A 21207-nucleotide genomic window follows, 5' to 3' on the forward strand; every position below is an offset into this window, starting at 1 on the left:
TGCACTACAAAAAATGGCCACTTTCCCTCTCTCTTGTCTCCAGATTGGGTGGAGTTTTGAAACTCAGTTCCATTGAAGTAAATGGAGCTTAATTGCAAACCGCACCTGAACTGGAGACAAGAGAGGGGGAAAAGTGGCCATGTTTTTGTAGCGCTGGATAACCCCTTTAAGGGTTAAGATCTATACTATCGTTGCTCTCTAATTTAACCTAATATTCTATCGTTGCTCTCTAATTTAACCTAATAGAGGTGTCTCGATACCTCTATAATATATCACCTAGTTGACCATGCCACGGTTTCCTGACTACCGTATATACAGTATAGGTTTATGTACGTCATACTACAGATCTGTTTTCGGTTTCCTGACCACTTCCAACAGCTGCAAAGAGGTCGGGGCGGGCCAGAAAGCCGGGTTGTATCGGGAGACCCTGGATGTACTGTTACACTATGGTGCAGGAAGGGGTTAATAATGATGAAAAATCCTCCTAATCCGGGGATAATAAAAGCCTTTCAGGGTAATTTTATGCAAGTTACTTATGGGATTGTGAATTCCCAATTTTATTCTTTAATTACCACCTTGACTGCAATTAAACCTCCCCGAGATATATGACATTAAGCTCCCCGAGGGCCGGAACTTGACTCCAATAAGGAACGCATATATCATCTATATCACGATGGGTTTGCAGGAGAAGACGCCGAGCAGATGCGAAGCAATGGTTAGGGGAATATCATCAGAAGAGATGAGGTTTCCTGATTTCCATGCCGTCCTCCCCGATACAGTATGGAGCCATATGGCCGCTATATCATTATTGTCAATCATGAATGTGACTTTCACCATCACCATCCCAAACAGATGTATGGAAGGGAAACATCCCAGATCAATGGTGCGGAGTCCTCAGGGCACACGATTATATAACAAGGTAACACGAAGAGCGGTGATAATACGGCGGATCTGGTTATGTCCCCGCACACTGACCCATAGCTGGCAATGTCATGTACATGTATAGTGATTAATAGGAAGTTTCTGCCATATAATAGGGTAGACGCGTTCTAAGGGTCTGCTGACATTTTGATAAGGTCAGTGCATGCATAATATAAGCCGTATTATTCTGTGCACCCTATTGGTTATATGTAACATACAGTAAGAGAGTGCCGGCAGGAATATATGGAGAGATCGCTCCAGGCAATGGAATAGCTATAATGGAGGGGCCCGAGATGTGTGTCTGCCAGAAAACAGGTAGAGATAATATACATGGCACATGGTGTATAGGAGGGCCCTGCTAGGCGGGGTATACATATATCAGTTTGATCCGTTTCAGTTTGTCAGAAGCTGATGCCACGACTGACGCCACAAAGGCTTTAGCTGCCATAAGGTGTCATTTTATTGTCATTTTTTACACTATTCTATATTAATTTGAATAATCTTCTATACAAAAAGTAATGTAAAAAAAAGGGGCACTACTGTAAGGACAACACATAGGGGCAGAATTATAGGGGGCTATCTTTTAGAGGGTCACAGAGGGCCAGAAACTATAGGGGCAGCTAGAATAGGTCCAGCTACTATAGGGTCAGATACTATAGGGGTACAACTAACAGGGGGCAGCTACTATAGGGTCAGCTAGAATAGGGTCAGCTACTTTAAGGCAATCTACTATAGGGTTACCTACTACAGGGTCAGCTTCTATAGGGCCAGCTACTACAGGGCCAGATACTATAGGGTCATCTACTATAGGGTCAGCTACTATAGGGGTGCAACTCAAAGGGGGCCAGCTACTATAGTGTCAGCTCCTATAAGGCAATGTACTATAGAGTCAGCTACTACAGGAGTACAACTTACAGGAGGCCAGCTACTATAGGGTCAGCTACTATAGGGCCAGCTACTATAGGGGTACAACTCACAGGGGGTCAGCTACTACAGGGCCAGCTACTATAGGGCCAGCTACTACAGAGTCAGCTACTATAGGGCCAGCTACTACAGGGTTAGCTACTACAGGGTCAGCTACTATAGGGCCAGCTACTACAGGGCCAGCTTTTATAGGGTCAGCTACTATAGGGCCAGCTACTACAGGGCCAGCTTTTATAGGGTCAGCTACTAAAGGACTTTTCTGAAAAAACTGGATGATAAATTTGTAAAAATGCAAGAAATAATAAAAGAACAAAAAAAAGACAAATTCATAAGCGCAAAATAGATTATGAAACTGGTAAAGTATTTTCTAAGAAAACGATTCAAGACAAAGACAAAATAAATAAAAAACAACAATTTAAAACGAATTACAGAGCAACAATAAAAACAAAAGACGCAAATAAACGCAAAAAAAACTTCAGACTTCTGGACAACGGAATCCGATTCATCATCCACGGAGGAAAAAGTTAAAGGAAAAGAAAAACAACAACCTGCAAAAAAATTTCCATACAAAACGCAAATCGAAAAAAACTTGAGAGGAGATGGCCCCGGAGGTGATGGCACGGATCTAATCCCTTTAGGAAGAAAACAAGAAGAGGAAAAGGAGGCAAAAGAAGAAGAATTAACGAAAGCTTTGAAGGAAGGAGCCAAAAAGAAAAACCTGTCCTGGAATCTACCGAAGTAAATGAAGATACATCTATAGTTGTAAACTTAACAGACGTAACCCTCAGTGAGGACGCTTTGAGGGTTTTAAACAAAGGCCTAAATTTTTGTATTCCTGAGCCATTTAGTTTTGTTGATTTTGAAATTGATTTATTTAAAAGTATTCGCAAACTTTCTCTAAAAAAGTTTTTATCCCAGATAAAAAGCATGAGAATCCACTAGAAGGAGAAATACCAATACAAACTGGGGAACTAGGCTTCTGTTTAGCAGGGGCCGAGACTGAAACAGACAAGACAATCTTGAGAACACTAAGGGAACTTTCAGGACATGTAGATGATGATGATAAAATTGGTAATCATGATGTCCCTTTCTTTACAGGTGGCGTGAAGTCAACGTTTGCCCCCCCCTCCCCCCCCCGGTCGTGCCAGGTAGCAATATAGACCTATTCCGCTTTAAGGTTCTAGAGGACATCAAGGCTTTAGTGTACCCTCCTCCCCAAAAGAACTTAAGCGAAAAAGAGTTGAAAGCATTAAAATGGCTAAAAAATAATAAAGTAATCAAAGTGAAAAAAGCCGACAAGGGGGGCAACATTGTTATCATGAGTAAACAGTATTACTTAGATGAGGCTCAGCGCCAACTAAGTGATACTGTTACCTATGCCAAATTGGATACAAATCCAACGGAAAAGTATAAAAATAATTTACGTTCGTTATTACGAAAATATGTCGAAAGGGGCATTCTTACTTATAAAAAAGCTGAAAAACTGCTACCACAGTTCCCAAAATTTCCATGCTGGTACTTCGTCCCGAAATTACATAAATCCATTGAACGGCCACCCAGACGGCCGATAGTCTCGGGCATAGGATCTATCACAGAGGCCTTATCACAATATATAGACTGGCTATTACGCCCTCTTTTAGACGAAGTACCAGCATTACTAAAAGATACTAATGAATTTCTACAAGCTCTAGAGGATCATGTATGGCAAGAGGGAGCTTTCCTAACAACAATCGATGTTGGAAGCCTCTACACAAATATACCCCAAGATTTAGGAATAGAAGTAATAAAGTCCCTTTTAGAGAAAACAGGTAAAAGCAGAGAACTAGTAGATTTTGTTTGCGAATCTTTATCTTTCATTCTAAAAAATAATGCATTTTTATTTAACGGTACGTGGTACCAGCAAAGAAATGGTACCGCGATGGGTACGCCCATTGCATATACTCTAGCCAATTTATTTTTGGCAGATTTTGAAAGAAAAGTTATCTTTACAGTTAACAATCCACATCGACAGGCGATAAGCTGTTATTATCGCTTTGTAGATGACATTTTTGTCATTTGGAAAGATACATCAGAGGCTTATGATGAATTCGTCAAATATATCAACATTAATAGATATAATATGTCATTTACCAGTAAAAAGAGCCAAAAAGAAATAGAATTCCTCGACACAATAGTATCAGTGAAAAAAGATGAAATAATCATTAATAGTTATCGGAAACCAACAGCCTGTAATTCTTTACTCCACTATGAAAGCCACCACCCCCCACACGTCAAAAAGGCAGTACCCTATGGGCAATACCTAAGGTTGAGAAAAATAAATAGTACAGATAACACATACAAAGGCTACAGAACTTACCAATAGATTGCTCCAAAGAGGATATCCGTTAAAGAACCTAGAGGAAGCAGAAAAGAAAGCGTTTAACCCCTTAAGGACAGAGCCAATTTCGATTTTTGTGGTTTCGGTTTTTCCTCCTTGTGCTTAAAAGGCCATAGCACTTGCATTTTTCCACCTAGAGACCCACATGAGCCCCTATTTTTTGCGTCACTACTTGTAATGACAGGCTGTACTACTTGTACTTTGCAATGACAGGCTGAATTTTTGCATAAAGTACACTGCGAAACCAGAAACAAATTCAAAGTGTGGTGAAATTGAAAAAAAAAAACGCATTTTGTTTATTTGGGGGAAATGTGTTTTTACGCCATTCGCCCTGGGGTAAAACTGACTTGTTATGCATGTTCCTCAAGTTGTTACGATTACAATGATATATAACATGTATAACTTATATTGTATCTGATGGCCTGTAAAAAATTCTCCTTCCTTTGGTCTATGGGGCTGTGTGAGGTGTCATTTTTTGCGCCATGATATGTTCTTTCTATCGGTACCTTGATTGCGCATATACGACTTTTTAATCGCTTTTTATTACAATTTTTCTGGATTTGATGCGACCAAAAATGCGCAATTTTGCACTTTGGGATTTTTTTGCGCTGACGCCGTTTACCATGCGAGATCAGGAATGTGATTAATTAATAGTTTGGGCGATTACGCATGCGGCGATAGCAAACATGTTTATTTATTTATTTACTTTTATTTATAACCTGGGAAAAGGGGGGTGATTCAGACTTTTATTAGGGGAGGGGGCTTTTTACTAATAATGACACTTTTTTTTTTTACTTTTACACTTATACTAGAAGCCCCCCTGGGGTTAGGGTTATTCCCCCCTGGGGTTAGGGTTATTCCCCCTGGGGTTAGGGTTATTCCCCCTGGGGGACTTCTAGTATAAGTGCTTTGATCTCTCATTGAGATCTCTGCAGCATAGATATGCTGCAGAGATCCATGAGATCGGCACTCGTTTGCTTTCGGCTGCTGCAGCCGGAAACAAACGAGTGCCGAGCCGGGGACGGCGCCATCTTGGAGCGGTCCCCGGCCGGCTTCAGTTACGGAGATCGCTCCTCCGGAATAACATCCCGGAGGAGTGATCTCCCCACTAGACACCAGGGATGACGCTGCGTCCGGTAATCGGATGCAGCTGTCATGTTTGACAGCTGCATCTGATTACTGTATTACCGATTACTGTATTACCGCTTATACCAGCGGTCCCGGGCTACAAGTGGCACCCGGGACCGCCGCGGTTCAGAGCGGGGTCTCCGCGCGGCCCCGCTCTGAACTCCCTTACCGGCATCAGGGCGTAAATTTACGCCCGATGTCGTTAAGGGGTTAAAAAACAAAGACACGAACTGTTGCACAACAAAAATAAAAAAATAAAAACAGATAGCCAAAAACATAAATTCACGTTTACTTTTAAGTATAGTTCCATGGCTACAACAATAAAGGAATCAATTAAGAAAAATTGGTATTTAATACAAAAAGACCCTGTGTTACCTAAACATCTAGATGAGTTCCCACAAGCAGCTTTTAAACGTAGCAAAAACTTAAAAGATATTCTGGTTCACAGCGTCTTCCAAAACTCTGAAAAGAATTCAGACAAAAGCTGGTTGAAATCATCGTCGCCAAAGGGGATGCACAAGTGCGGTAACTGCACTTGGTGCGAACAAGCCCTAAACATTAAAACTATAACGTTAGGCGGCGTATCATGCCCTATAAATGAATTCATATGTTGTAAAACCAAAAATGTCGTATATGCCCTAACATGTAAATGTGGGAGGTTTTATATCGGCAAAACAACTAGACCATTAAATCGAAGGTTCTATGAACACGTATATTCCATAAAAAACAAAAAAGCCATGACCAGGTTAATTCAACATGTTGTGGAACAACACAACACAACAAATGCCTTAATTTTACAGGTTTAAAAAGGATAACGGGAACCGCAGGAAAAGATACCAATAGGTTACTGTTACAATGCGAGGCAAGATTGATTGTAGAAACACAAGCTCAAAGCAAAAGCGGCTTAAATGATAAAATAGAGCTGCAAATGTTCTTGTAAACACTTGGTGGAAATAAGCACTTTGTACTGTTTTTAAAACTATGTTTTAAATTATAGTGGAAATCCACTTGCAGATCTACGCCTCCTCCGCGCACGTCATAGAAGGTATTTCACCTGAGACCTGCGGGAGGAGAGTCATCTGACAAAGCGCGCACGCGTGTGAAACGGCTGTCATAGCTCGTGTGAACAGTGTTTGGCGTCCTGCCCGCCACAGATGTATCTGCTGTATTTTAACCTGCACTTGAAATAAAGACGACGCATCACAACGGTGAGTGCCCCCGAACTTCTTTTTTCTACATAAGTGGATCTGCCAGAAAACAGGTACATATTATACATTGCACATGGTGTATAGGAGGGCCCTGCTAGGCGGGGTATACATATATCAGTTTGATCCGTTTCAGTTTCTTTGTCAGAAGCTGATGCCGCGACTGATGCCACAAAGGCTTTAGCTGCCATAAGGTGTCATTTTATTGTCATTTTTTACACTATTCTATATTAATTTGAATAATCTTCTATACATAAAGTAATGTAAAAAAAAGGGGGCACTACTGTAAGGACAACACATAGGGGCAGAATTATAGGGGGCTATCTTTTAGAGGGTCACAGAGGGCCAGAAACTATAGGGGCAGCTAGAATAGGTCCAGCTACTATAGGGTCAGATACTATAGGGGTACAACTAACAAGGGGCAGCTAGAATAGGGTCAGCTAGAATAGGGTAAGCTACTATAAGGCAATCTACTACACTGTCAGCTCCTATAGGGCCAGCTACTACAGGGCCAGATACTATAGGGTCATCTACTATAGGGTCAGCTACTATAGGGGTGCAACTCACAGGGGGTCAGCTACTACAGGGCCAGCTACTATAGGGTCAGCTACTACAGAGTCAGCTACTATAGGGCCAGCTACTACAGGGTTAGCTACTACAGGGTCAGCTACTATAGGGCCAGATACTACAGGGCCAGCTTTTATAGGGTCAGCTACTATAGGGTCAGCTACTACAGGGCCAGCTACTATAGGGCCAGCTTTACCCACTGAGCATCAGACCATATAACATCAATACAAATGAACCTGCTCTCAATAAAGGCTCATCAAACAGTTTTGGAATGTAGTGTACAAGACCCGACACGTATCGCTGCTCTTAGACAGCTTCATCAGGAACCTATAAATAGCTGTACATAGAAGCAATTTTTCAAGTATATAAACATTTTGCTATGGTTAGTGGCCACATGTTTAGTATAATATCATGACATTAGTTGCATGTTGTGTTACTGCTATTATGTATTGTATATAGCTTGCTGTGTTTACACAAGGCTATAGACCATCTTGTCATCTGTGGGTTTTTAATTTCTTTCATCTTGAGATTTTTATTTTTTTATTCCAGCCTAAAAATTAGGCTAGTTCCATATCTCCACTGGGGCTCCATCAGAAAGTCCATTTAAAGCTTTAAAACAGAGCCAGATGGTTCATTCAAGAATGGACACCAATGGTTGCAGATTAGTGTTGAGCGGACTTGCTCTACTGTTCAGGTTCGGCAACGCTCTCTGAACCCAAACCCTCTGCAATTGATTACCAGTGGCTGAAGAAGTTGGATGCCGCCCTAGGGATGCCGGGAAAATTTGGATACAGTGTATGGCTCTATCCATGTTTTCCAGGACTCTCTAGGGTGGCATCCCATCCCAACTCTAGGGTGGCATCCCAACATCCCATCCAGACACCGGGGGTCAAATGCCGATGGTTCGTCAACATTCTCTGAACCAGAACATTTGACTTCTGGTGTCTGTTGGATGCCACCCTGGGGAGTCCTGGAAAAAATGAATAGAGCCATACACTGTATCCAAGTTTTCCTGGCAGCCCTAGGGCAGCATCAAAAGTATTCAGCCACTGGTAGGGCTAGGTTCACACTGCGTTTTTGCAATCCATTTCTTTCATCTGTTTTTTTTGCAAAAGACGGATGAAAAAAAACGAATGCATTTGTGTGCATCCGTTTTGATCCGTTTTTCCATTGACTTTTATTGTTAAAAAAAAAAAAAAAAAAACTGATCCGTTTTCTTTTGTCGGACACACAAATGTAGCTGACACTACTTTTGTGTCCGTTAAAAAAAAACGGATTTTGATTGGATCGGATAAAAGTCAATGAAAAAACGGATGCACGCCAAAAAAAAAATGATTGCAAAAACGCAGTTATTTGCCGCTAAAATCCTGCAAAATAAATGGAACTTGTAAGGCCCCATTCACACGTCCGTGTCAGTTTTTACTGTCAGGAAATCCTGATCAGGAGACCTCAAATGTCATCAGGATAGTATCAGGATTTCCTGACAGTAATCCGTTTTTACCATCAGGAAACCATCAGGAAAAACCTTCAGGATTTCCTGATGAGAAAAAAAAAATAGTTCTTAATATGGTCTAGTATGCCAACATAAGGGATGATGGGAGTTGTACTTCTGCAACCTGGATGGCCACAGGCAGCAGAAGTAAAACTCCCATCATGGCCTGTCAGCAGAGGCATGATGAGAGTTGTACTTCTGCAACCTGGATGGCCACAGGCAGCAGAAGTACAACTCCCATCATGGCCTGCATGATGGGAGTTTTAGTTCAGGGGGGGGGATGTTGTATCTCACCTGTTGGCGGCGGCTGGTGGTGAGTCCCAGGCGGGCCGGCGGAGGTGCAGAGAAGAGTGGCGAGCTGGATGATCGGGCGGCTGCTGTCCGGTCCGGGGGTGCAGCGAAGAGTGGTGAGTTCTGGCGTTGTGCGTACGCGACCGGGTGATCCGGCGGCTGCGGTCTGGGGGGGGGGGTAGGGGGTTGGGTGGATGCTGTCCGGGGGAGGGGGGGGGAGCTGTCCGGTCCGGGGGCGGGGGGCGGGGTAGGACATGCTGTCCGGTCCGGGGGGGAGGGGGCGGAGTTGTGGAAGCTGTCCGGGGGCGGGGGTGTCGTGGCGCCGGGAGGGAGGCCTGTGCTGCCGCTGCCTGTGCGGTGGGGAGGTAGGGGTGCCAGTGGTTGCGGGGGCCGGCCGGCTCTCACTTATCCGGAATCACGGGCACTTTCCTGATGTACTTCAGGAAAGTGCCCGTGATTCCGGCGCTCCCATAGACTTCTATGGGAGCGTCCGGGCCGGAATTCCGGATAAAAATAGGACATGTCCTATTTTTTCCGGATCTATTTTCTGGAACGGACACCCTTCCGGAAAAATCCGGAAGAGTGTCCGTGACTAATTAAAGTGTATGGGTCCGGAAATCCGGATGGTTTTTCCGGACGTGTGAAGGGGGCCTTAAATGGAGTTTCCCAAACGCAAGAGTGAACCTGACAGTTTTAGGAAATTCCCCGCTTTGTGCCCCACTTGAACAATGGGTAGCTGGAAAAGTACAATGGGTTTGTTGAGAAGGAACGGTTGTCATATTGTCTACCAAAAATTCTCATAAGTTTTGGTGCATGATTTTTACCATAGACTAGAACAGGTCTGGGGGCCTCAGCACTGCGGCTGTTTCACGGTCTCGGACTGTGTTAGGTGACGGACTTGGACGATTGTTAATACCGTTTTAGGAGAATTGTTCTTCAATGAAGCATACTGTACCCTGAGTCAGAGGACGATCAGCATTATATTATTATACAGTAAAAGTAATAGAAAAAAGGGCGGCAGCTATTACCACTAATGGGCCTCTAATTTGAAGTATAAGTCTTATAAAGAATGGAGTAGAAAAATTGAGGCGGTCACTCACCACTTTAGATGCCGAAGGTACTTTATTCATGGCTGGATGAATAAAGTACCTTCGGCATCTAAAGTGGTGAGTGACCGCCTCAATTTTTCTACTCCATTCTTGCTGGACTGTTTTTCTTTGGCACTGGGCACCTCCACTAGCCGTATATTGATCCAGTCTAGAGCTTGCCTGTCCGTTACATCGCAGTCTGGTTGTGCAGGTAGTAGTGCCAGCCGCCCTGTCTCTATCACATTTCATAAGTCTTATAAAATTGCAGGTATAACACAAGTAATTGTATCTGGAGGTTCTCTGGACTTATAATATAGTGATGGGAATATTTCAGTTATTCTATTAGGCTATGTTCACACTACGTAAGTTTCCGGCCTTAGCGCGTTCCGTGAATAAGCGGCCGGAGACTTATGTAGTTTGCGTATAATGGAAAGTATACGAAGTACGGCCGCACAGTTCACACTACGTACGAACTTACGCCCGGATCGTACGCGGCGGCGTAAAAAATGAACCAGACCATTGTTTGCGGACGAAAATGCCGTAACTTACCCCCGTAGCGTTACATGCGGTCCCGTACGGAGTGGTGATTTCTTCATTTTTGCAGCTTTTTGTGCCGATCCAAAAGGTTCTGTGGGGTGTCCGGGGCTTGGCGAAGATTTCCAAGTAAAAGACCGCTGTCAGATCGCTACGTAGGGCGCTCGGGAAGCGTAAGTAGACTTTGGGCGTAAGTTCGCGGTCCGTACATAGCCGGCCGCAAGTAGCGTAAATCTCCGGCCGGAGTTTACCGCGTATATGTCCGGTCCCCAAAATATGTGGCCGAACATATACGCAGTGTGAACATAGCCTTAAGTTGCGGCTCCACAGTCTGCAGTGAATAATTGTAGATGGATGGCAGCTCCATAGCAAAGCAAAGACTGTATGATTAATGGGATTATGAGGAAAAACATGGTAACTACAAAAAAGGGAAAATTACGTCAACCAAATACCACGGTGCAGCACAAAATACTCTCCCAGCAGTGCCAAATACCATGATGCAGCACAAAATACTCTCCCAGCAGTGCCAAATACCACAGCGCAGCACAAACTACTCTCCCAGCAGTGACAAATACCACGGTGCAGCACAAAATACTCTCCCAGCAGTGCCAAATACCATGATGCAGCACAAAATACTCTCCCAGCAGTGCCAAATACCACGGTGCAGTACAAAATACTCTCCCAGCAGTGCCAAATACCACAGCGCAGCACAAACTACTCTCCCAGCGGTGACAAATACCACGGTGCAGCACAAAATACTCTCCCAGCGGTGCCAAATACCACGGTGCAGTACAAAATACTCTCCCAGCGGTGCCAAATACCACGGTGCAGTACAAAATACTCTCCCAGCGGTGCCAAATACCACGGTGCAGCACAAAATACTCTCCCAGCAGTGCCAAATACCACGGTGCAGTACAAAATACTCTCCCAGCAGTGCCAAATACCACGGTGCAGCACAAAATACTCTCCCAGCAGTGCCAAATACCATGGTGCAGTACAAAATACTCTCCCAGCAGTGCCAAATACCACAGCGCAGCACAAAATACTCTCCCAGCAGTGCCAAATACCACGGTGCAGCACAAAATACTCTCCCTGCAGTGCACCATACCATGGTGCAGCATATTGTGGTAATTACTTGTGATCAAAGTATTTTAGGAGTGATACCTTTATTGGCCAACAAAAAATTACTCTCCCAGCAGTGCCAAGTACCATGGTGCAGCACAACATACCTCTATACCAATTACTGCTGATACAGGTAAGGGGAGGTTTATTCTGGGAGTTTGCTTCTGTTCTGGACAATTCCTGACATGGACAGAGGTGGCAGCAGAGAGAACTGTGCTGGATTAAAAAGAACTAAACAACTTCCTCAGAAAATACAGCAGTTGATAAGTACTGGAAGAGTTTATTTTCCAAATAGAAATAATTTGTAAATCTGAATAATTCTTGAGGGAGAAAACAGACATGGTTATACTTATCACTGATCTATCTGCTTCTCAGCACTATATACAGACATGGCCGCACATTCATATACTTATCACTGATCTATCTGCTTCTCAGCACTATATACAGACATGGCCGCACATTCATATACTTATCACTGATCTATCTGCTTCTCAGCACTATATACAGACATGGCCGCACATCCATATACTTATGACTGATCCCTCTGCTTCTCAGCACTATATACAGACATGGCTGCACATCCATATACAGTGGTGCCTTGAATTAGGAGTATAATTCGTTCCGGGGCCGTGCTTGTAATCCAAATCCACTCTTAAACCAAAGCAAAATTTCCCATAAGAAATCATAGAAATGCAGACAATAGGTTCCACACCCCCAAAATAATGATTTATTATTCTGAATAATATGTAAAACAAATGAAACAAATCAGAAACAGCAGAATCTGTGATATTATAAGTTACTGTACAGTAATGGAGAGGATGGGAAACACAAGGGCGGACAGAGACTGCAGGGAGCAGGAAGGAATGAGCAGGACAGATGTGGGCACATACATGCAGCACTCTCTGTTCGGGGAGAGAGAGGTTACAGCTATGGAGAGATTACCTCCACAGTCCTGTCCTCTGATGTAAGCCCCAGCCTGAAGTGGATCTGCTATGATTTGGAAGGTGAGGGAGACTTCCTGGGTCAGAGTACAGGGCTGTAGACCCCGCTATGCAGAACATGCCCCTCCCCCCCTCCCACCCAGTACAGGGAGCTCTTACACTAAAGCAATGCTCTTAAACCAAGTCACAATTTTGAAAAACTGTGAGCTCTTAAACCAAAACGCTCTTAAACCTAGTTACTCTTAAACCAAGGTACCACTGTACTTATCACTGATGTATCTGCTTCTCAGTGTGGTGTCCCACCACAGGTGTTGCTAGTCTGTACACCCCTCGCAAAAGCCTGTACTTAAAAGCAAAGTGGTAATGAATTTATGCCACTAGATGTCCCTACTATTTATCTATGTACTTGTATATTGCACAGCTGTAGCAAGCAAAGGGTTATTGTTTATTTGTGAACTGTGCACTAGTGAGAGCTCTTCCTTTTCTCCAACTATCTTTATCTTCTTCTTCTACACTTTCTTCTCCATCACTCACAGGAGTTATTACATACCCTGTAGGAAGTTGTCACATGGGGTGAGGAAGTACATACCCACACTTAGGGAGTCTTTTCTAAGTCTTGGTAGAGAGAGGACGCAACACAAGACAGACACATGGGAGACACAGAGACCTTCTTTTTAAAAGCTACCCGTATCCCCACTATGCAGTGTTAAACAACTGAAGAGAGGACAAGTCAGGGACCATCCCAACCCACGCCGAGAACATCTCTAAAGGTGCAGGACAGTATCCTGAAACAAGAGAGCAAGGTTGCTAGAAGCCTGATATGTAAAAAGAAGTCAGCTCACCAAGACTTTGTGCAGGGTAGGCAAATTATCCCAATGGAAGCAGGTGGATGTGAAGCGGGCCGCACCCGGTAAATAGGCTATAGAAAACGTAGAAAGTCCACAGCTTCCAAAAAAAAAAAGTTGAATCTTTATTGAAGCATATAAAAAATACAAGTAATAAAAATGCAGGCCTACATGTTTCGGGGAAAAAACCCCTTGATCACGGCATCAACATACACAATGGTTCAGTGAGTATATATGCTCCTATCTAAACACGTCACTTGAGTAACGCCCCCCAAGGGGGAGGGACCGCAAGAGGAAAAGCACCTGAAAATGTATAAACAAAATATAAGTAAATATATACAGATCAACACAAAAAGTTAAATCAATCTAGGTTAAATCAATATAAATATGACAGATCGGTTTTAAAATTCAAACCTTTAGGTGCTCTAGTGTCCAGGCGGAGTATCCAAAAAGCCTCACGTTTGCGGAGGAGGCGGACCCAATCTCCCCCCCTCTGTGGTTTTGATACTCTTTCAATGGGAATAACACACAAAGAGCGACACACCCCCTGATGGGAGTCAAAGAAATGTCTGGTTAGACCTGACATAGCTCTGCGGGAGTTAAATCTTGCTGCTGCTGCTGCATCAGAGATATGCTCCGCAATTCTCTGTTTTAACTTTCTTTTTGTACTGCCAATGTACTGTAAATTACATTCGGTGCACCAGGCAAGGTATACTACAAACGTAGTGTTACAATTAATAAAGGATGCTATATTAAACTTTTGGCCTGTGCTTACCGATGTAAAAGTCGAGCTCTTTTGGATGTGACCGCATAAACCGCATCTGGGCATCGCACATTTATGGGAGCCTTTGATGGAAAGCCAGTTTTCTCTCCCCGGGGTCTGGTCATGAACAACCGTAGGGGATAGAATATTCCCAAGGGTCCTGCCCCGTCTAGCGACGCAACGTATTCCTGAGGATAGAATAGTATCGCATTTATTGTCTTGGAAAAGAATAGGGATATACTTCCTTATTATGTTTTCAATCTCCCTAAATTGTGAGCTATAGGGAGTGGAGAAAGTTAACGGGACAGGGGATATAATGGAAGGAGAAACGTTAGTACGATTTCTGTCCCTGAGATGGTAATCTCTATCCCTGCTCTCCGCTATTCTCTTAGCCCTATCAATATTATACCTGCGGTATCCTCTCGACAAAAGGCGTGTGGTCAGATTGTTACACGCATCCTCATAAGCAGAGGCGTTGGAACAGGCCCTACGGACTCTGATAAACTCACCAATTGGAAGATTACGTGTCACATGGGACGGGTGATGGCTATGTGCATGCAGTAGTCCGTTACCAGCCGAAGGTTTTCTAAAGAGGCTGGTCTGAAATGTGCGATGCCCAGATGCGGTTTATGCGGTCACATCCAAAAGAGCTCGACTTTTACATCGGTAAGCACAGGCCAAAAGTTTAATATAGCATCCTTTATTAATTGTAACACTACGTTTGTAGTATACCTTGCCTGGTGCACCGAATGTAATTTACAGTACATTGGCAGTACAAAAAGAAAGTTAAAACAGAGAATTGCGGAGCATATCTCTGATGCAGCAGCAGCAGCAAGATTTAACTCCCGCAGAGCTATGTCAGGTCTAACCAGACATTTCTTTGACTCCCATCAGGGGGTGTGTCGCTCTTTGTGTGTTATTCCCATTGAAAGAGTATCAAAACCACAGAGGGGGGGAGATTGGGTCCGCCTCCTCCGCAAACGTGAGGCTTTTTGGATACTCCGCCTGGACACTAGAGCACCTAAAGGTTTGAATTTTAAAACCGATCTGTCATATTTATATTGATTTAACCTAGATTGATTTAACTTTTTGTGTTGATCTGTATATATTTACTTATATTTTGTTTATACATTTTCAGGTGCTTTTCCTCTTGCGGTCCCTCCCCCTTGGGGGGCGTTACTCAAGTGACGTGTTTAGATAGGAGCATATATACTCACTGAACCATTGTGTATGTTGATGCCGTGATCAAGGGGTTTTTTCCCCGAAACATGTAGGCCTGCATTTTTATTACTTGTATTTTTTATATGCTTCAATAAAGATTCAACTTTTTTTTTTTGGAAGCTGTGGACTTGCTAGAAGCCTACATACTCTATCTCGCAGCGCAGGTGTAACCAGGTAATCTTGGCCACCTTTCTCAACTCAGGTAACAAGGACTGGGACTTGTGTCACCTTGTTAGGACGACTCACTGGACACTGCAGGGCAATAGGTGGTATCAGGACAGAGGTCGAAACATGGGCACAAGTATTCTTCTACTCAAGTATTCTCAAGTATTCCTCTTCTTCTTCTTCTTCTGAGGTTCCAGCAAAGCACAGTACTAAACTTTGTTGGGACTCTTGAGACAAACTCCTCTTCACTTCTCAACTGGTGTATTGAGTGTTCCTTCAGTAAAAAAGGTTTATTAATGGTAATAGGACTCAGCGCTTATTACTCAGGCACCTACACAGTCATTACACCGTCCTTGGGTCATCTCCCCTTTCTGTTGGTGGCAGTACCGATAGTCTGGGTGGGTCACAACTCCACTCCAGACCACCGTGATAAGTACCCAGGGGACCCATCACAGCCCGGCAGGTCACCGACCACTGGGGAAATGGTATAGCTAGCCAACCAATAAAATCAGGTGTGTCACCATACCTGTGTGCTTAACCAGCACTGGCGTCACGACAACCTACCATCCGGCTGAGCTATACTCACCACAGTGGCAAGTGACCAGTCGACCATAGCGCAACACCGCACTCAGCACTATATATTACTAACAGCATGAGTAGATTGAGAAAAATTTGATGACTTTCTGGCACCATTTGATTTAAAAACATATAATTTTTTTTCCGGAGAACCCTTCTGGTCATCTGTTCTTTGTAAAGTGACCATAAATACCAAATCTAACCAGGATATGGATTGCATTTTGCATTTTAGCTCCGGTGATCACATTGGAATCAGTGAAATATTCCCAGCGGTTTGACGTACATTTTTCACCGGCTATGCGCCAGGAATTCTGATTACAAGGTTTCACGGTATTGCGGCTCTTCGAGCGGTTTGTTACTGTCAGAAACCTTTGCATGTTCCTGCTGCTCAATCTTGGCAGAATTACATACTGTTAATACGATATATGAGAGCCTCTTGACTAACCATTCAATTTCCTTCACAAAGGAGCCTAATCAGAATGATGGAGTGACGCTACCCAAGGAGGTGCATTAAAATGCATTAGAAACTTTCCCGATAACTCCGAGCTTCTCTCCATCACCTGCCTCAAACAAACACGGCCCATCACCCGCTTTATTAATGTATAAGCGACGCAAAGTCAACAGTAAATTTCTACCAAATCCGCCGTTACATTAGGGAAAGATGAGGGCGATTAGGAGAACGTTACTATTGCTATTCGTCTTGGTTATTCTCCCGGCCGCGCATACATTTTGACGGGGTGTTTATGCCCAGGTAAATTATTAAAGGGGACATCTAAGGAAACAGCCGGAACGCGGGGATCGCACGTCTTCTCATTTACAGACTCTTATGGGATAACTGAATGAGAAGTTATTAAATCATCTTCACATGAATCATTGGAGTGATTACATTATTCTGCTCTATTGTCTGACTCCTCGGGAATGACGGAGATTCAGCCAGCGCCGTTACCGGAATTTATGAAACACAAAATGCAAATAAAGATTTTTTTTTTCTCTTCTTATAATGTTACTCGTAAAAGATTAATATTCCTATGCTTGGGCACGTTCAGTATTTTTTTCATGTCCGTAGATTCCTCCCACTATGCACTCGTACAATCCGCTAAAAATTATGTATTTCTGTAAATCCTGTTGTTTTTTTTTCCCAACGTGTCAATTATAACTCATCCTTATTTTTTTTACGGAAATACATAAATAAGGATGCCAGTCAGGTTACAACCCATAGAAAATAGAGTATCCCATTGATCTCAATGAGAGGATCAGCTAAATAATCTGGGTCCGCACTAGGTCCTCTTCTTTCAGCAGGCACCGCCGGCGGAGAAAGCAGCCACCAAGCAACACAAGTGTGAACAGTGTGAGAAGGAAGCATCTGTGCACACATGGTTAGTACCTCCTCTTTCTCCCATTCTACCTCCGATGCAGTGGTGAGTGGTAAGATCTTGTTCATATTTGTGTTGCTTGGTGGCCTTTTTCTCCGCCGGCGGCGCTTGCTGTGTTTGGGGGGGCCTTGGGGTTTAGTCATGTGACAGTGGGGTTACAGGGCCATTCTATGGCCTCCCTTCGCTGACCGACACAGTGTTGAGTTAGAGTAAGGACTCATGTGGGCCAGGAGACCTGCACGTGGTACATGAGGCAATATGGTTTGATCAAATTATATACCAACATCCTGGCGTTGGTTTTTAAATGTAGCCGAGAGGCCTTAGTATCAGCCATAGGTGTGAGGTGCAGCAGCTCCTTTCTCTCCATGTCAGTATTTTTTTTAATGTACACAAAAATGGGTGTGTTTTTTTTTTACATTGACGTCCATTATTAAAAAACAAAAAACAAAACAGATAAAGAAGCATAATTTTTTAAATCTGTTTTTGCATAGAGCGGATGAAATAATAATAATAATAATAATAATAATAATAATAATAATAATAATAATAATAAAAACGGATTGCTAAAATAGTGTGAACCCAGTCGTGATGACAAATGAAACTCTATACACTTACATCATGACTATCATTAGTATATATATATATACATTGTGGACATGTCACTGGTAAAGTGCTCGAGGGGATGTACATCTCACCCAGGTTGATACACAGTGTGAGATGGTGAGTCCAGGAGGCATCTGTGCTCAGCAGTGTTATGCTGCTGAGCTATTATTTATTATTGCCGGGCCTGGACTTACATGGAATGGCAGGTAGGTTTTGGTAGTGGGACTTGCCATTCCCTCCCCCTCGATCCAGTGTGGGTTTTGGGATCAGGTGAGCTCTGATCCCAATCAGCCTGAGAAGGCAAAAGGTGGGCTCAGTGTACAGGTCTCTCTCTCTCAGCCAGGAGTGAACAGCCTGCATGCTGTTTGGTGAGAGCTGGGAAGACAGCCGCTGCTGGGGCCTGTTCACACCCCGCAATACTGATCACTGAAGTGCCAGAGAGGTAACCTGCTGTATTAGTAAGCGCCCAGACGGGCAGGACTTTTTGTTTTGTTTATTCTCACTGCACAGTGTTGCTGTATTTATGTTGCTGGACCGTTTATGCTACAAATAAACACCCAAAGCTGTTTTATGAGCCCAAGTTTGCTGCCTGAACTGTGTCCAAACACACCATCCCCCGGGAAGATCCCTACAATTGGTGCTGCGGAGCGGGCAAAACGGTTGCTAGGGGCAACGGTGTGCATCAACTTGGCTACAGCTGCTTATGTCCTGGGTGAAGGCTGCGGCTTCACTCCAAAAACAGTCAAGCAACATGGAGGAGATGATGAAGCAGTTAATGCAAGTGAATATGCAGCAACAACAGGCTCTGACAGACGCTAACCTACGCCATGAGCAAGCATTGGCCGCACAACAACAGGCATTGGCCGCACAACAACAGGCTCAGGCAGCCGCTAAACAGGATCAGGCAGCCGCTAATCTGCGCCATGAACAGACAATGGCTGCACATCAGCAAGCAATGGCTCAACAACAGAGACTTATTGAGCACCTGATAGCAAAGCAAGAGGCGTCTGCAGGTGCTAATCCCCAGCTGGTGGCAGCAGCCGCGCCAGAGACTTTGTCTGTGAAAAGAGCCGTGCAGCGTGCGCTGCAAAAGATGACTGCTGATGACGATGTTGAGGCCTATTTAACTGTCTTTGAGCGTGTGGCTGAGCGAGAAAAGCTACCCTCCACTGAGTGGGCAGAAGTGATTGCGCCTTATTTAACAGGCGAACCTCAAAAGGCCTATTATGACCTCAGTGAGCAAGAGGTCAAGGACTATCCTCGGCTAAGAGCAGAGATACTCGCCCGACTAGGAGTTACTGCTGCTGTCCGTGCCCGGAGGGTCCGCAACTGGAGCTACAGTCTGGACAAGTCAGCGAGGTCCCAGATGTACGACCTGATCCATTTGGCAAGAAAGTGGTTGGAGCCAGACACCTCTACTCCTGCCCAGATCCTAGAGAGGGTCGTGATGGATCGCTACCTCCGTGCACTTCCTGCTGATCTGCAACGCTTGGTGGGACAAGGCGACCCTAAGAGTGCCGACGAACTTGTCAACCTTGTGGAGAGGTTCCAGGCGACTGAGGACTACCTCCGTGATGTTCCTGCAGCACCGTCACCTCCCCGGAGTGCCAGACCTGTGCCTTCAGCTGGTAAGAGACTTCCATCTATTGGGGGAGTGTGGAGGGGTGCTGATAGAGGGAAGAGCGCTCAGGAGGTGTCTCAGGGGCAAAAGACTGGTGGTGGTCCCCGGTGGCTAAGTGGCCCTAAAAAGGACTCCCTGCCAAGGAGACCAGGCCCTATCCAGTGCTGGAGATGCCACGAGACGGGACATATGTCTGCCCATTGCCCTCTTACCTCTGAGCCCATGGAGTGTGACGCTAGCCGGCGTCAGTCGCTATTTGCGGAGCCGTCTTTTGTTGCAGTCACTGGACTAGAGACTGAACCACAAGTCTGCAACATTACTGTAAATGACTTTCCTGTTAAGGCGTTGCTGGACTCAGGAAGCCTTGTCACCCTGGTGCATGCCAGCCTGGTGACTGGGGACTTTGTGCCAAAAAGACATATGAGTGTGGTATGCATACATGGTGATACAAAGGTTTACCCTATAGTACGGGCTAATGTCGGGACTGAACTAGGCGCTGTACAATATGAAGTGGGTGTGGTTAAAAACCTTATGCATAATGTGATATTGGGGCGTGATTTTCCTTTGTTCTGGGCTCTATGGGGAAAACAACAATCCCCTGAAAGGAGTGAGGAGACCCCTAAGCCTATTGCATTACCCACGGTAAATGATAAAAATGTACAGGAGGAATATGATGCTTTTCCTTTGCAGGTCCTGGCTGGTGAGGAAGAGGCTCCTCCCACTGCGCAAAATGTTCCAGACTTAGAGGTGTCTAGGGATAATTTTGGAACTGCACAATTACAGGACCCCACTCTCAGAAATGCGAGAGAGCAGGTCACTGTTATGAATGGGGTACCTCAGGAACCAGAAGCTGAGAAAAAATTTCCACATTTTTCTATGACTAATGATCTCTACTACAGAGTCACTAAAATTAATGATGAGGTGGTGGAACAGCTTCTGGTGCCTAAGTCGTACCGGCGTCAGGTACTCGACATGGCCCATAATCATGTCCTTGGGGGACACTTGGGGACAGATAAAACACAGGAGAGAGTCCTCCAGAGGTTTTATTGGCCTGCGATTTATGCTGACATAAAAAAATACTGTGAGTCGTGCCCCACATGTCAGCTTAGCGCTCCAGTGTCGCATTTTCGCAGTCCTTTGGTCCCACTCCCCATCATAGAGGTACCTTTTGACCGGATCGCAATGGACTTGGTGGGTCCCATTGTAAAGTCGGCTAGGGGACACCAGTACATTCTAGTGGTGTTGGACTACGCGACCCGCTATCCTGAGGCTGTACCCCTAAGAAACACTACCTCTAAAACAATTGCACGGGAATTGTTTTATATGTTTTCCAGGGTGGGGATCCCCAAAGAAATCTTGACCGACCAAGGTACACCATTTGTGTCAAAGGTGATGAAAGAGCTATGCAAACTGTTTAAAATCTCACACCTACGTACCTCTGTATATCACC

At 44.4% G+C, this 21207-nt stretch overlaps 2 long non-coding RNA genes across 2 annotated transcripts; one reads left to right on the forward strand and one right to left on the reverse strand.

Moving 5' to 3' along the window:
- Nucleotides 1-13595: 13595 nt before the first annotated feature.
- Nucleotides 13596-14790, reverse strand: LOC138795136 (uncharacterized). The gene is made up of 4 exons (XR_011363584.1): nucleotides 14708-14790; nucleotides 14211-14386; nucleotides 13850-13982; nucleotides 13596-13738 (listed from the first exon to the last, which is right to left on the reverse strand). It is a non-coding gene; the product is annotated as an uncharacterized lncRNA (long non-coding RNA).
- Nucleotides 14791-14811: 21 nt separating this feature from the next.
- On the forward strand, nucleotides 14812-15479 carry LOC138795137 (uncharacterized). The gene is made up of 3 exons (XR_011363585.1): nucleotides 14812-14864; nucleotides 15093-15225; nucleotides 15337-15479. It is a non-coding gene; the product is annotated as an uncharacterized lncRNA (long non-coding RNA).
- Nucleotides 15480-21207: the final 5728 nt, after the last annotated feature.

This window comes from Dendropsophus ebraccatus, chromosome 6 (assembly GCF_027789765.1).
Source record: "Dendropsophus ebraccatus isolate aDenEbr1 chromosome 6, aDenEbr1.pat, whole genome shotgun sequence".
NCBI lineage: Eukaryota > Metazoa > Chordata > Amphibia > Anura > Hylidae > Dendropsophus > Dendropsophus ebraccatus.